Raw genomic sequence first — 14,637 nt, 5'->3', positions numbered from 1 at the left:
CATCAACACTTGATGTTTTTCTTGATTTCTACCTTCGTTGATTTCAGCATCACGAAGAGCTTGGGAATTACTTTCGTCATCCCTTGCATATTATAGTTCATCACGAAGTTCTACTAACTTGGTGATGGTGACTAGAGAATTTTGTCAATCACTATCTTATCTGGAAGATTAACTCCCACTTGATTCAAGCGATTGTAGTACTCAGACAATCTGGGCACATGCTGACTAGTTGAGCGGTTCTCCTCCATCTTTTAGCTATAGAACTTGTTGGAGACTTCATATCTCTCAACTCGGGTATTTGCTTGAAATATTAACTTCAACTCCTGGAACATCTCATATGTTCCATGACGTTCAAAACGTCTTTGAAGTCCCGATTCTAAGCCATTAAGCATGGTGCACTAAACTATCAAGTAGTCATCATATTGAGCTAGCCAAACGTTCATAACGTCTGCATCTGCTCCTGCAATAGGTCCGTCACCTAGCGGTGCATCAAGGACATAATTCTTTTGTGCAGCAATGAGGATAAACCTCAGATCACGGATCCAATCCGTATCATTGCTACTAACATCTTTCAACACAATTTTCTCTAGGAACATATCAAAATGAACATAGGGAAGCAACAACGCGAGCTATTGATCTACAACATGATTTACAAAATACTACCAGGACTAAGTTCATGATAAATTTAAGTTCAATTAATCATATTACTTTAAGAACTCCCACTTAGATAGACATCCCTCTAATCCTCTAAGTGATCACGTGATCCAAATCAACTAAACCATGTCCGATCATCACGTGAGATGGAGTAGTTTCATTGGTGAACATCACTATGTTGATCATATCTACTATATGATTCACGCTCAATCTTTCGATCTCAGTGTTCCGAGGCCATATCTGCATATGCTAGGCTCGTCAAGTTTAACCTGAGTATTCTGTGTGTGCAAAACTGGCTTGCACCCGTTGCAGATGGACGTAGAGCTTATCACACCCGATCATCACGTGGTGTCTGGGCACGACGAACTTTGGCAACGGTGCATACTCAGGGAGAACACTTTTATCTTGATAATTTAGTGAGAGATCATCTTATAATGCTACCGTCAATCAAAGCAAGATAAGATGCATAAAAGATAAACATCACATGCAATCAATATAAGTGATATGATATGGCCATCATCATCTTGTGCCTGTGATCTCCATCTCTGAGGCACTGTCATGATCACCATCGTCACCGGCGCGACACCTTGATCTCCATCGTAGCATCGTTGTCGTCTCGCCAATCTTATGCTTCCACGATTATCGCTACCGCTTAGTGATAAAGTAAAGCATTACAGCGCGATTGCATTGCATACAATAAAGCGACAACCATATGGCTCCTGCCAGTTGCAGATAACTCGGTTACAAAACATGATCATCTCATACAACAACTTATATCTCATCATGTTTTGACCATATCACATCACAACATGCCCTGCAAAAACAAGTTAGACGTCCTCTACTTTGTTGTTGCAAGTTTTACGTGCCTGCTACGGGCTTAGCAAGAACCAATCTTACCTACGCATCAAAACCACAACGATAGTTTGTCAAGTTGGTGCCGTTTTAACCTTCGCAAGGACCGGGCGTAGCCACACTCGGTTCAACTAAAGTTGGAGAAACTGTCACCCGCAAGCCACCTATGTGCAAAGCACGTCGGGAGAACCGGTCGCGCGAAAGCGTACGCGTAATGTCGGTCCGGGCCGCTTCATCCAACAATACCGCCAAACCAAAGTATGACATGCTGGTAAGCAGTATGACTTATATCGCCCACAACTCACTTGTGTTCTACTCATGCATATAACATCAACACATAAAACCTAGGCTCTGATACCACTGTTGGGGAACGTAGTAATTTCAAAAATTTTCCTACGCACACGCAAGATCATGGTGATGCATAGCAACGAGAGGGGAGAGTGTGATCTACGTACCCTTGTAGATCGACAACAGAAGCGTTTGGTTGATGTAGTCGTATGTCTCCACGGCCCGACCGATCAAGCACCGAAACTACGACACCTCCGAGTTCTAGCACACGTTCAGCTCGATGACGATCCCCGGACTCCGATCCAGCAAAGTGTCGGGGAAGAGTTCCGTCAGCACGACGGCGTGGTGATGATCTTGATGTACTACTGTCGCAGGGTTTCACCTAAGCTCCGCTACAATATTATCGAGGACTATGGTGGCAGGGGGCGCCGCACACGGCTAAGAATATGATCATGTGGATCAACTTGTGTGTCTCTGGGGTGCCCCTACCTCCGTATATAAAGGCTCAAGGGGGGGGGGTGCGGCCGGCCTAGGAGAGGCGCACCAGGAGGAGTCCTACTCCCTCCGGGAGTAGGATTCCCCCCCAATCCTAGTTGGAATAGGATTCGCGGAGGGGGGAAAAGAGGAAGGGGGGCCGGCCCCCTCTCCTTGTCCTATTCGGACCAAGGGAGGGGAGGGGCGCGCGGCCCATCTCTGGCTGCCTCTTCTCTTTTCCACTAAGGCCCACTAAGGCCCATATACCTCCCCGGGGGTTCCGGTAACCTCCCGGTACTCCGGTAAAATCCCGATTTCACCCGGAACACTTCCGATATCCAAACATAGGCTTCCAATATATCAATCTTTATGTCTCGACCATTTCGAGACTCCTCGTCATGTCCGTGATCACATCCGGGACTCCGAACAACCTTCGGTACATCAAAACGTATAAACTCATAATATAACTGTCATCGAAACCTTAAGCGTGCGGACCCTACGGGTTCGAGAACAATGTAGACATGACCGAGACATGTCTCCGGTCAATAACCAATAGCTGGACCTGGATGCCCATATTGGCTCCTACATATTCTACGAAGATCTTTATCGGTCAGACCGCATAACAACATACGTTGTTCCCTTTGTCATCAGTATGTTACTTGCCCGAGATTCGATCGTCGGTATCCAATACCTAGTTCAATCTCGTTACCGGCAAGTCTCTTTACTCGTTCCGTAATACATCATCCCGCAACTAACTCATTAGTTGCAATGCTTCCAAGGCTTAAGTGATGTGCATTACCGTGAGGGCCCAGAGATACCTCTCCGACAATCGGAGTGACAAATCCTAATCTCGAAATACGCCAACCCAACATGTACCTTTGGAGACACCTGTAATGCACCTTTATAATCACCCAGTTACGTTGTGACGTTTGGTAGCACACAAAGTGTTCCTCCGGTAAATGGGAGTTGCATAATCTCATAGTCATAGGAACATGTATAAGTCATGAAGAAAGCAATAGCAACATACTAAACGATCGGGTGCTAAGCTAATGGAATGGGTCATGTCAATCAGATCATTCAACTAATGATGTGATCCCGTTAATCAAATGACAACTCTTTGTCCATGGTTAGGAAACATAACCATCTTTGATTAACGAGCTAGTCAAGTAGAGGCATACTAGTGACACTCTGTTTGTCTATGTATTCACACATGTATTATGTTTCCGGTTAATACAATTCTAGCATGAATAATAAACCTTTATCATGATATAAGGAAATAAATAATAACTTTATTATTGCCTCTAGGGCATATTTCCCTCAGCCCAACACCACTCCAAAGTGGCCCAAAACCCATCCAAACCCCCTCCATCCTCTCGGTCGTTCGATCACGATCGCGTGGCCTAAGGGCATCTCCAGCCGTTGGGCCACTCCATCCTCTCGGTCGTTCGATCATGATTGCATGGCCTAAGGGCATCTCCAGCTGATCCTCCACGCCTCGGGCACCCGCATGTCCGGCGGGACCGGGTACTCGGCCTCGAAAAGGAGGCAAGCCTCGTTCTCGTGGAGATGGCGGCGGCCAAAGCCGTTCATCGCCGCGCCGTAGCCTGGGAAGTGCTCGGCCATTGGTGTGATGAATTGGAGACGGTGAGAGAGAGGAGAGGGAGGAACGACGACGGCGAGGGAGTGTGAGATCGCCGAGTGCGCTGGGGCGCATCTTATATAGACCGAGGCGCCGCCCGTGCGCATGCCGCCGTGTGTACACGTGGCGGGCGAGGGAGGGCGAGGGACGCGCGTCATCCGGTCTTCACTGCGCCGCTCGTGAGGCATCAATGGCGCAGGCTGACCGGCGCGGCAGTGCGGCAGCTTTGGCATTGATTCGCCGCGGGAAACGAGGCGATGAGGACGACGAAGGGCCAAGAAGAGAGCCGTGTCGTTGACGAGGCGGGCCCGCGGCTGTTTCGCGCCAAAACAGTTCGCCCCGGCGCCCCCGGGCGCCCCCAGCGCGCCGGGTTCGGCCTGGGTCCGCCGGCGCTGTTTTCGGCCCAGGCCGGCGAAAATCGGGCTCCTGAGGGCGCGACTGGGCCGATTTTTCGGCGCCGGCGCAAAAAAACGCCTGGAGAGGCCTTCCTGGGGGCGCGGCTGGAGATGCCCTAAAATCGCACCTCATTTGGACTCTCCTAGCTCCCTCTACCTATAAATATGTGCACTCCTCCGAAATTTTCGGGTACAAACCCTAGACTCTTCTTCCCCTTGCCACTGAACACGTGCGGATCGGACCGGATGCGTCCGCCCCGCGGCCTCAGCCACCCCCGTGCCGCCACGTCACCGCCGCCGACCAGCGCGCCGCCGAGGCCCGCCGGGCCCAGATCCGGCCCCCGCTGGCCCAGCCGCCGCCCGCCTCCACCGCGTCCTAGCTCCACCGCCCGGTCACCCGCGCGCCCAGCGCCGCCCCTCGCCGGACTTCGCCCGCCGCCGCATCTCCGCCCGCCGGCGCACCACCGCCACCGCGCCCGACGGCCGCTTGTCACCGGCGCGCCTGCCCGCAGCCAACACCGACGCCGTCCGCCCGGGCCTCCTCGCCGCCCCCTCGCCGCGTCAAGCTCTGGATCCGGCGATCTCAAGTCCGGCCACCACGTCCCCCAACTCCGGCGAGAGCTCCGGCTGCCTCGATTTCCATGTGCCCAGATCTGGATCGGATCCGAAACCCTAGGGTTGACCCGTTTTCCTCTAAGTCATTTTTCTGTTATTTTTTTAGCCATGTTCATCGCATCATATCTCTGGCAGCGTAGCTCCGTTTTGGGCGTGCCATATATCAAATTGTTCGTTAGGATGTGCTCTTCATTTTGTTCCATTGCACCATGCTTGTTTGACACCATGTCGATGCCCTAACGACTGTTGCAAGAGTGCTTCATAATGTTAGTTCCTATTACTTAGCAGATCTTGAGCATTTGTCATTTTTGCCATGATTAATGTGTGCTGCATATGAGCTTGAGCCCTACATGTGTTTTGGGCTATGCCATGCCATCTTTACAGGGGTGTATGCCATGTATTTTTGTGATCAATGTGGTGACTAGCACAAGCATGCTAAGTAGCTCTCGCGATGTTGCTGATTTCAGGGACTTAGAATTTCACTAAGTCATTTCCCTGTTGTTATTTCAGTGCCATGTATTCATGTTGATACAGAGAGATCCATGCTTCTTTTGAGTAGGTTCAGTAAGGATGATTTTGACATATGGTTATCCTCTTTCCATCCATGTCTTTATTTGAAATTATGGAGTACCCTAGCATGACTCAATCTTGCTCTACTTTTGCTATAAAATGTTCCTGGCAGATTGGTTACGTGTTAATCAATTTTGCCAAGGTTGTTGTAGTTGATCCATGCATGCTATGAGATTGTTCTTGCCATGGTTAGCTTCTTGAACATGTCTTCTTGCTGGATGTATGCTTAGTTTGTCATGAAATGCCTTGTGGTGAGTGCATCGAGCTCGCGAACGTGCCTTCGTAACTCTGTTTTTGCCATGTCCAGTTTTCTGCTAAGTCTGAATCTGTTAACGAAACTTGCTATGTTTACATGGGTGCCATCATGTTTTTTGTGCCCTTTTGGCTTATGGTCAGTAATGGACTTTTGTTATATGCTTTGAGTAGATTCATGCCATGCCTTGTGTTGCTATGTTCTGATCATGTAGCATGTTGTTATCTTTCTCTAAACATTGCTTCCTGATGTTAAATCTTGACATGTTATTTTCACGAAGTCTGTGAAGCTGATATCTTTTGCACTTTTGCCATGCTTGTTTGAATCTGCTATTGTGTGATTTAGATGTAGCTTAGTGTTCATCTTTTGTGAAGCATCTTGAGTAGATCCCAGCCATGTGCTTTGTTGCTATGTTAGAGTGCAGTAGCTTAGTTTCTTGTTGCATTTTAGATGGCATCGTGCTATTAATCGCAGGATTGTGCCATTATTGTTTTGCTTGCCATTTGCAAACCGTGCATCCGATTCCGGTGATCTTTATATCGATTTTGACCGAAATCAACTCATCTTTCCAGCGGCGCTCTTGGTTTGCCAAGTTGAGGCCTGGTTCAGTCTTTTCCTTCAGGAGCACGCATATGCATTTCATATTACATCCCGCATATCATGTCATGTTTTGCATCATGTTGCTTGCGCATTGCACCGTGGTTGATTGTGGTTTCTTTTGCTTGTGTTCTTGCCTTGGGTAGAGCTGGGAGACGAGTTCATGATCGAGGAACCCGTTGAGTACGCTTACGAGGATCAAGCTTACGTCAACTCGGAGAACTTTGCAGGCAAGATGACCATACCCTCGAAATCACTTCTATCTTTGCTTGCTAGTTGCTCGCTCTATTGCTATGCCTATGCCGCGATACCTACCACTTGATTTATCATGTCCCCCAGATTGCCATGTCAAACCTCTAATCCACATTGTCCTAGCAAACCGTTGTTTGGCTATGTTACCGCTTTGCTCAGCCCCTCTTATAGCGTTGCTAGTTGCAGGTGAAGATTGGAGTTTGTTCCTTGTTGGAACATGTTTATTGTTGGGATATCATTATTATATCTTGTTTACTTTAATGCACCTATATACTTGGTAAAGGGTGGAAGTCTCGGCCTTATGGCTGGTGTTTTGTTCCACTCTTGCCGCCCTAGTTTCCGTCATACCGGTGTTATGTTCCTTGATTTTGCGTTCCTTACGCGGTTGGGTTATAATGGGAACCCCTTGACAGTTCGCCTTCAATAAAACTCCTCCAGCAAGGCCCGACCTTGGTTTTACCATTTGCCACCTAAGACTTTGAGTTTCGTGGACTCAAGGGTCATCTTTATTTTAACCCCCCCCGGGCTAGTGCGTCTCTAAGTGTTGGTCCAACCTAGAGCACCGTGCGGGGCCGTCCCTTGGCAACTTGGGTTACGTTGGCTCCCGTACACTTAGCTTATCCGATGTGCCCTGAGAACGAGATATGTGCAGCTCCTATCGGGATTTGTCGGCACAACGGGTGGTCTTGCTGGTCTTGTTTTACCATTGTCGAAATGTCTTGTAACCGGGATTTCGAGTCTGATCGGGTCGTCCTGTGAGAAGGAATATCCTTAGTTGACCGTGAGAGCTTGTGATGGGCTAAGGTGGGACACCCCTGCAGGTTTTTGAACTTTCGAAAGCCGTGCCCGCGGTTATGTGCAGATGGGAATTTGCTAATGTCCGGTTGTAGAAAACTTGACACTTAACTTAACAAAAATGCATCAACCGCGTGTGTAGCCATGATTGTCTCTTTTCGGCGGAGTCGGGGAAGAGAACACGGTCTCGTGTTATGCTTGAACGTAAGTAGTTCTAGGATCACTTCTTGATCATAGTTTATTGACCGTGCTTTGCTCCTCTTCTTGCTCTCTTTTGCGTATGTTAGCCACCATATATGCTAGTGCTTGCTGCAGCTCCACCTCACTACCTTTTCCTACCCATGAGCTTAAATAGTCTTGATCGCGAGGGTGTGAGATTGCTGAGTCCCCGTGACTCACAGATTACTTCCAAAACCAGATGCAGGTGCCGATGATGCCATTCCAGGGGATGCGACCGAACTCAAGTGGGAGTTTGACGAGGATTCAGGACATTACTATGTTTCCTTTCCAGACGATCAGTAGTGGAGCCCAGTTGGGGTGATCGGGGATCTTATGCATTTGGGGTTGTCTTTATTTTGGTTCCATAGTCGGACCTTGATTGTATTCTGGATGATGTAATGCTATATTTATGTATTGTGTGAAGTGGCAATTGTAAGCCAACTCTGTACCTCTTTCTTATTCAGTACATGGGATGTGTAAAGATTACCCCTCTTGTGACATGCCTACAATGCGGTTATGCCTCTAAGTCGTGCTCCGACACGTGAGAGATATAGTCGCATCATGGGTGTTACAAGTTGGTAATCAGAGCCTTCCCCGACTTAGGAGCCCCCTGCTTGATCGAATCGTTGGCGTTGTTGAGTCTAGAAAAATGTTTTGAGTCTTATAGGATTATATATATCGGAGAGTAGGATTATTTTTTTACTCCTCAGTCCCTTCGTCGCTCTGGTGAGGCCTCCTGACGTAGAGTTTTGACTCTTCTCTTCCCAAATTTCACGAATTTTTTTTAGGATCATGCAGGTATCTTGGAATCGTTCCAATGGTTTTGGACGAGAACATTGTTCTTGGTGCCTCCTGACATTTAGGGGTTGTGGCAGTGTCCCGGAGAGTTGAGCTCCAAGGTGTTGTCATCACAATTTTATCATTGCAGTTCTGGAATACCTGAGTTCGCCGACAACGAAAATCTCTTTTATGCAGTTGTTGGTGAGATAACCTCGACGCCACCCAGTACTGGGGCGGGAGTTCAGGAGTATTGCCATAACTCGTATAAAGGATGCTTTTCGAAGGTTGAGGTAAATGATTTACGAAGGTTTCTTGGTTATGTGTTGAAGGATGGATACAGCTGGACGTAGGATTTTCTAGTTTTGGGTGAGATATTATGCTTCCCCTGTATCCCCAACACCCGATTGCATAACCAGAAAGTTTCGGGAGTTTCATAGGTGGGGATTCATGTAGCTCTAGTATTTCTTCCGCGGATATTTGGTTTGTGATTGGGTAATCCTTACCAAGTATTTGTTCATATCCGTACCTTGTTGCTTTATTCATCTACATCTATCTAAGTGGCTTCTCAATTTATGGAAGTGTGATCATTTACTTTGGATTTCATTCGTTCATTTTTGTTCAAATGTTAAGGCTACATGTTGCAATTTCGGTCCATTGATTCATCTTGAATATATGTCTTGCAAGATGCTAACGGATGTCACCCTCTTCAGGATGGCTCCTCCAATGCGTTAGAATCCGGAACCTCCGCCACCACCTCCACCTCCGGAGGCATGGAAAGCTGTGATGGGCGCCACCAACGCCAACACGCAGATGCTTATGCAACTCTTGCAAGAGCGCAACCAAGGAAATCAAGGCCATGGCAACAATCAAGTTCAGTTTGCTACCCTCAACCAGTTCCTCGCAAACCAGCCGAAGTCCTTCAGTAACTGTGTCGAGGCCACAGACGCTGACGATTGGCTCGTGAATATCTACAAACATTTTGAGTGTAGCAACGTTAGGCCTGAGGATTTTGTCAAGTTTGCTTCGTTCCAACTCAAAGACCAAGCTGCTGAGTGGTATCAACCCTTCGTTCCTAAATGTTAGGTGTATTATTTTTTCAAAAAGTCAAACTTCTCTAACTTTGACCAAGTTTGTAGACAAAAATATTAATTCTTAGAATAAAAAATCATAACTAATAGATTCGCCATAAAATATATTTTTATATTTTACATATATAGTATTGTAAATCTTTATATATCTTGCTATAAAGTTGGTCAAACATAGACATCGTTTGACTTTTTGAAAAACTAATACACCTTACATTTAGGAACGGAGGGAGTACAAAGTAAACGTAAGGAGTACAAAGATTCCAGAGGAGGTCATGTGATTACCTGGGATGATTTCCGCCAAGACTTCAAAGCTCACCACATTCCTCAGAGTGTTGTTAAGAGTAAGCGTGAGGAGTTCCACAATCTGAAGCAAGGCAGCTTGTCTGTTTACCAATACAACATCCTGTTCCAGAGGCTCGCTCGCTTCGCCAAGAAAGACGTCCCTGACGAGAAGAGCATGATTTATCAATTCAGAGGTGGCCTCAGAGAAGATCTACAACTAGCTCTTGTGGATTTTGAGCTGAAAAAGTATGATGAGTTCTACAACATGGCACTAAAGCAAGAGGCTGCTTAGCTCAAGTGCGATGCTTCCAAGAAGAGAGTCAGTGATGCAACTCCTTCTTCTTCAACTCAAGTGACAGCTAAGAAGCAAAAGTACTGGTTGCCTCCTCCTCCTCCTCCGTTCCGTCAGCCTTATCAGCAGAAGAGCAAAGGTGGAAATGGATCTTCCCACCCACCCAACACAGACTTTCAGAACAAAGCTTCGTCTCATGCTCCAAGGTCAAGTGCTCCGTATCACCGTCCGCTCTTAGAGGTTACGTGCAACAAGTGTCAGCAGAAGGGTCACTATGCAAACAAATGCTTCAATCAGAGGCGTCTTCCGCCTCCTCCTCCTGTGAGATCTGCCAGCAATGCAGTGGTCAAGCATAATCCCAAGTTTGCAAAGGTCAACATGGTGAATGCACTCAGGCAGAGGACTCTTCAGAAGTGATCATGGGTAACTTTCCAATTAACTCTACTCCTGCAAAAGTCCTTTTTGATACTGGTGCATCACATTGTTTCATGTCAAGATCATTTGTTTCAAAGCATGACCTTGTTTCGAAAATGTTGAGTAAACCTATGGGAGTGGTTTCTCCGGCCAAGTCTATGAGGGCTACCACGATGATCCCGAATGTTTCTATCAAGATGGGTGACTATAAGTTTCTGTCTTCTCCAATGGTCCTTGGTGACTCGAATATTGATCTAATTCTCGGCATGGAATGTCTTTCTAAGCACAAGGCTCAACTTGATTGTGCTGCCAGGCAGATTCAATTGACACACTCGTCTGAGGATGTGATTGTCTTTGCCGCTCGTGACGATACCATTCGACTGTTTTCTCTCAATGAGAAGGGCGAGTTGAATGCCATCTCTTAGATTCCAGTTGTTTGTGAATATCAAGACGTCTTTCCAGAAGAGCTTCCAGGAATGCCTCCTCACCGGCCAGTTGAATTCTTCATCGATCTTGAGCCTGACACGGAACCTGTTTGCAAACGTCCTTACAAGCTTGGACCAGAAGAGTTGAAGGAGCTGAAGAAACAACTCGATATACAAGAGCGTATGGGTCTGATCCGACCAAGTACTTCTCCATGAGGTTGTGGTGTTCTTTTTGTCAAGAAGAAGGATGGCACGGATTGACTCTGCATCGACTACCGTCCATTGAACAAGAAGACCATAAAGAACAAGTACCCACTTCCCAACATCAACGAGCTTTTCGAACAACTCAAAGGTGCTCAAGTATTCTCCAAGCTTGACCTCCGTATGGGCTATCATAAAATTCGCATTTGTGAAAAAGATATCCCCAAGACATCATTCAGGACAAGCTATGGGTCCTATGAATACACTGTCATGTCTTTCGGCCTCGTCAATACTCCTCCAACATTGTCTCGCATGATGAACTTCATCTTCAACCCTTACACAAATGACTTCGTCTTGGTCTATCTCGATGACATTTCGGTCTTTTCCAAGAACAAAGAGGATCATGCCAAGCATTTGAGATTGGTGCTGGACAAACTCAGAGAACATCAGTTCTATGCGAAGTTTTCAAAGTGCGAGTTTTGGCTCGATGAGGTTCTCTACCTTGGGCATATCATCTCCGCCAAGGGCATAGCTGTTAATCCTGAGAAGGTGTCTGCAATGGTGAATTGGGAACCGCTTCAGAATGTGAAGCAGCTCCGCAGCTTTCTTGGGCTCGCAAGCTATTATCGAAGATTCGTTGAGAATTTCTCTAAGATCGCGAAGCCTCTTTCCAACCTTCTCCAGAAGCATGTGAAGTATGTCTGGACGCCTGAATGTGACATCGCTTTCAACACCCTCAAAGAGAAGTTAGTCACAGCTCCAGTTCTGACTCCTCCTGATGAATCCAAACCATTTGAGATTTTTCTGTGATGCTTCCCTGCAAGGTCTCGGTGCTGTGTTAATGCAAGAGAAGAGGCCTATACCTCTCTCCAGTTGAAGCCCAACGAAAAGAACTACCCCACTCATGACCTGGAGTTGGCGGCAGTTGTCCATGCTCTTTTAACATGGAGACATCTCTTGTTGGGAAGGAAAGTGGACATCTTCACTGATCATAAGAGTCTCAAGTACATCTTCACTCAGCCCAACCTCAACCTCAAGTAGACTCGTTGGGTCGAAATGATTCAAGAGTATAATCCGAGTATTGAATATACTCCAGGCAAGGCCAATGTCATTGCTGACGCTTTGATCAGGAAGGCTTACTGCAACAGTTTGATTCTCAAGCCCTTCCAACCGGATCTTTGTGAAGCTTTCCTCAAACTTAATCTCCAAGTTGTTCCTCAAGGATTCCTTGCCAACCTCCAAGTCTCTCCTACTTTGGAATATCAGATTCGTGAGGCTCAACTTCTTGATGCCATGGTGAAGAAGGTGAAGATTGGGATTGCCAAGAGCCAACCCAAGTACAAGTGCTATCGCCTTGATGACAAAGATACTCTATTCTTCGAGGATCGAATTGTTGTTCCTAAGGGTGACCTTCGTAAAGTCATTATGAACGAGGCTCACAATTCACTCCTATCTATTCATCCTAGAAGTACAAAGATGTACCATGACCTCAAGCAGTCGTATTGGTGGACTCGAATGAAGCGTGAGATTGCTCAGTTCATGAATGAATGTGATGTCTGCAGAAGAGTGAAAGCAGAACACCAACGGCCAGCTGGTCTCCTCGAACCTCTTTCCATTCCAGAATGGAAGTTTGGCCATATTGAGATGGACTTCGTGACTGAATTTCCCAAGTCCAAGTGTGGCAATGATGCTATCTTCATCGTCATCGACAAGCTTACTAAAGTGGCTCATTTTCTTCCTATCAAAGAATCTATCACAACAGCTTAGTTGGCAGAGCTATATACCTCCAGGATTGTCTCTCTGCACGGCATTTCGCAGTTGATATCTTCAAATTGTGGAAGCATCTTCACTTCTAAGTTTTGGAATTCCTTCCAGAAGGCCATGGGCACCAACATTCGGTTCAGCACAACCTTTCATCCTCAAACTAGTGGACAAGTCGAGCGAGTCAATCAAATTCTTGAAGATATGCTCAGGGCTTGTGTCATTTCTTTCGGTATGAAGTGGGAAGATTGTCTTCCATATGCCGAGTTCTCCTACAACAACAGCTTCCAAGCGAGTTCGGGCAAGGCCCCATTCGAGATTCTCTATGGCAGAAAGTGCCGTACTCCTCTTAATTGGTTAGAGACTAGTGAACGCCAACTTCTTGGCAATGACTTGATCACAGAGGCTGAAGAAATGTGCAAAGTCATTCATGAAAATCTCAAAGCCGCGCAATCGCGCCAGAAGAATTACTATGATAGGAAGCATCATGACTTGGCTTTCGAGATCGGAGACCATGTCTACCTCCGCGTCTCTCCAATGAAAGGTACTCGTCGCTTCGGTATCAAAGGGAAGCTTGCCCCTAGATACGTGGGTCCTTTCAAGATCATTGGCAAAATATGCGATCTCGCCTATCAACTTGAGCTTCCATCCAACTTTGCAAATGTGCACGACGTATTTCACGTGTCTCAGCTTCGCAAGTGTTTCAAGACTCCTGACCGCACCATCAACTTCGAAGAGATTGATCTCCAAGAAGACCTGTCTTATCATGATCATCCCATTGCTATTCTTGAAGAAACTGAGCGCAAGACTTGCAACAAGTCAATCAAATTCCTGAAAGTGAAGTGGTCACATCATTCCGACCGAGAAGCCACCTGGGAACGCGAGGACCACCTCCGTTCTGAATATTCGGAGTTTTTCCAGTCCTAGATCTCAGGACAAGATTCTTTCGTAGTGGTGGAGTGTTGTAACACCCCGTATGTAACTTGCCATATTTTTATTCCAACTCTTGCCATTTTCGGCTCTAAGTTATGATATTCCCTCATGGTCGGGTTTTGTCTTCGTTTTGCATTTAGTTCATGTCATGCATTTCATATCATGTCATCATGTGCATCGCATTTGCATACGTGTTCGTCTCATGCATCCGAGCATTTCCCCGTTGTCCATTTTGCATTCCGGCACTCATACGTCCTCCGGCGCCCCCCTTTTGCCTCTTTTCGTGTGTGAGTGTTAAAAGTTCCTGGATTGGACCAAGACTTGCCAAGAGGCCTTGGTACACCACCGGTAGACCGCCTGTCAAGTTTCGTGCCATTTGGAGTTCGTTTGATACTCCAACGGTTAACCGGGGAACCGTAAAGGCCTCGTGTGTGTTCCAGCCCAAAACCCCTCCAAAGTGGCCCAAAACCCATCCAAACCCCCTCCATCCTCTTAGCCGCTCGATCACGATCGCGTGGCCGAAAACCGCACCTCATTTGGACTCTCCTAGCTCCCTCTACCTATAAATATGTGCACTCCTCCGAAATTTCCGGGTCCAAACCCTAGCCTCTTCTTCCCCGCGCCGCCGGACATGTCCGGATCGGACCGAACGCGTCCGCCCCGCGGCCTCAGCCACTCCTGCGCCGCCACGTCACCGCCGCCGACCCGCGTGCCGCCGAGGCCCTCCGGGCTCAGATCCGGCCCTCGCGGGCCCAGCCGCCGCCCGCCTCCACCGTGTCCTCGCTCCGTCGCCCGGTCACTCGCGCGCCCTGCGTCGCCCCTCGCCGGACTTCGCCCGCCGCCGCGTCTCTGCCCGCT

Source organism: Triticum aestivum, chromosome 2A, assembly GCF_018294505.1.
Source record: "Triticum aestivum cultivar Chinese Spring chromosome 2A, IWGSC CS RefSeq v2.1, whole genome shotgun sequence".
Taxonomy (NCBI): domain Eukaryota; kingdom Viridiplantae; phylum Streptophyta; class Magnoliopsida; order Poales; family Poaceae; genus Triticum; species Triticum aestivum.
This window is presented reverse-complemented; position numbering follows the sequence as displayed.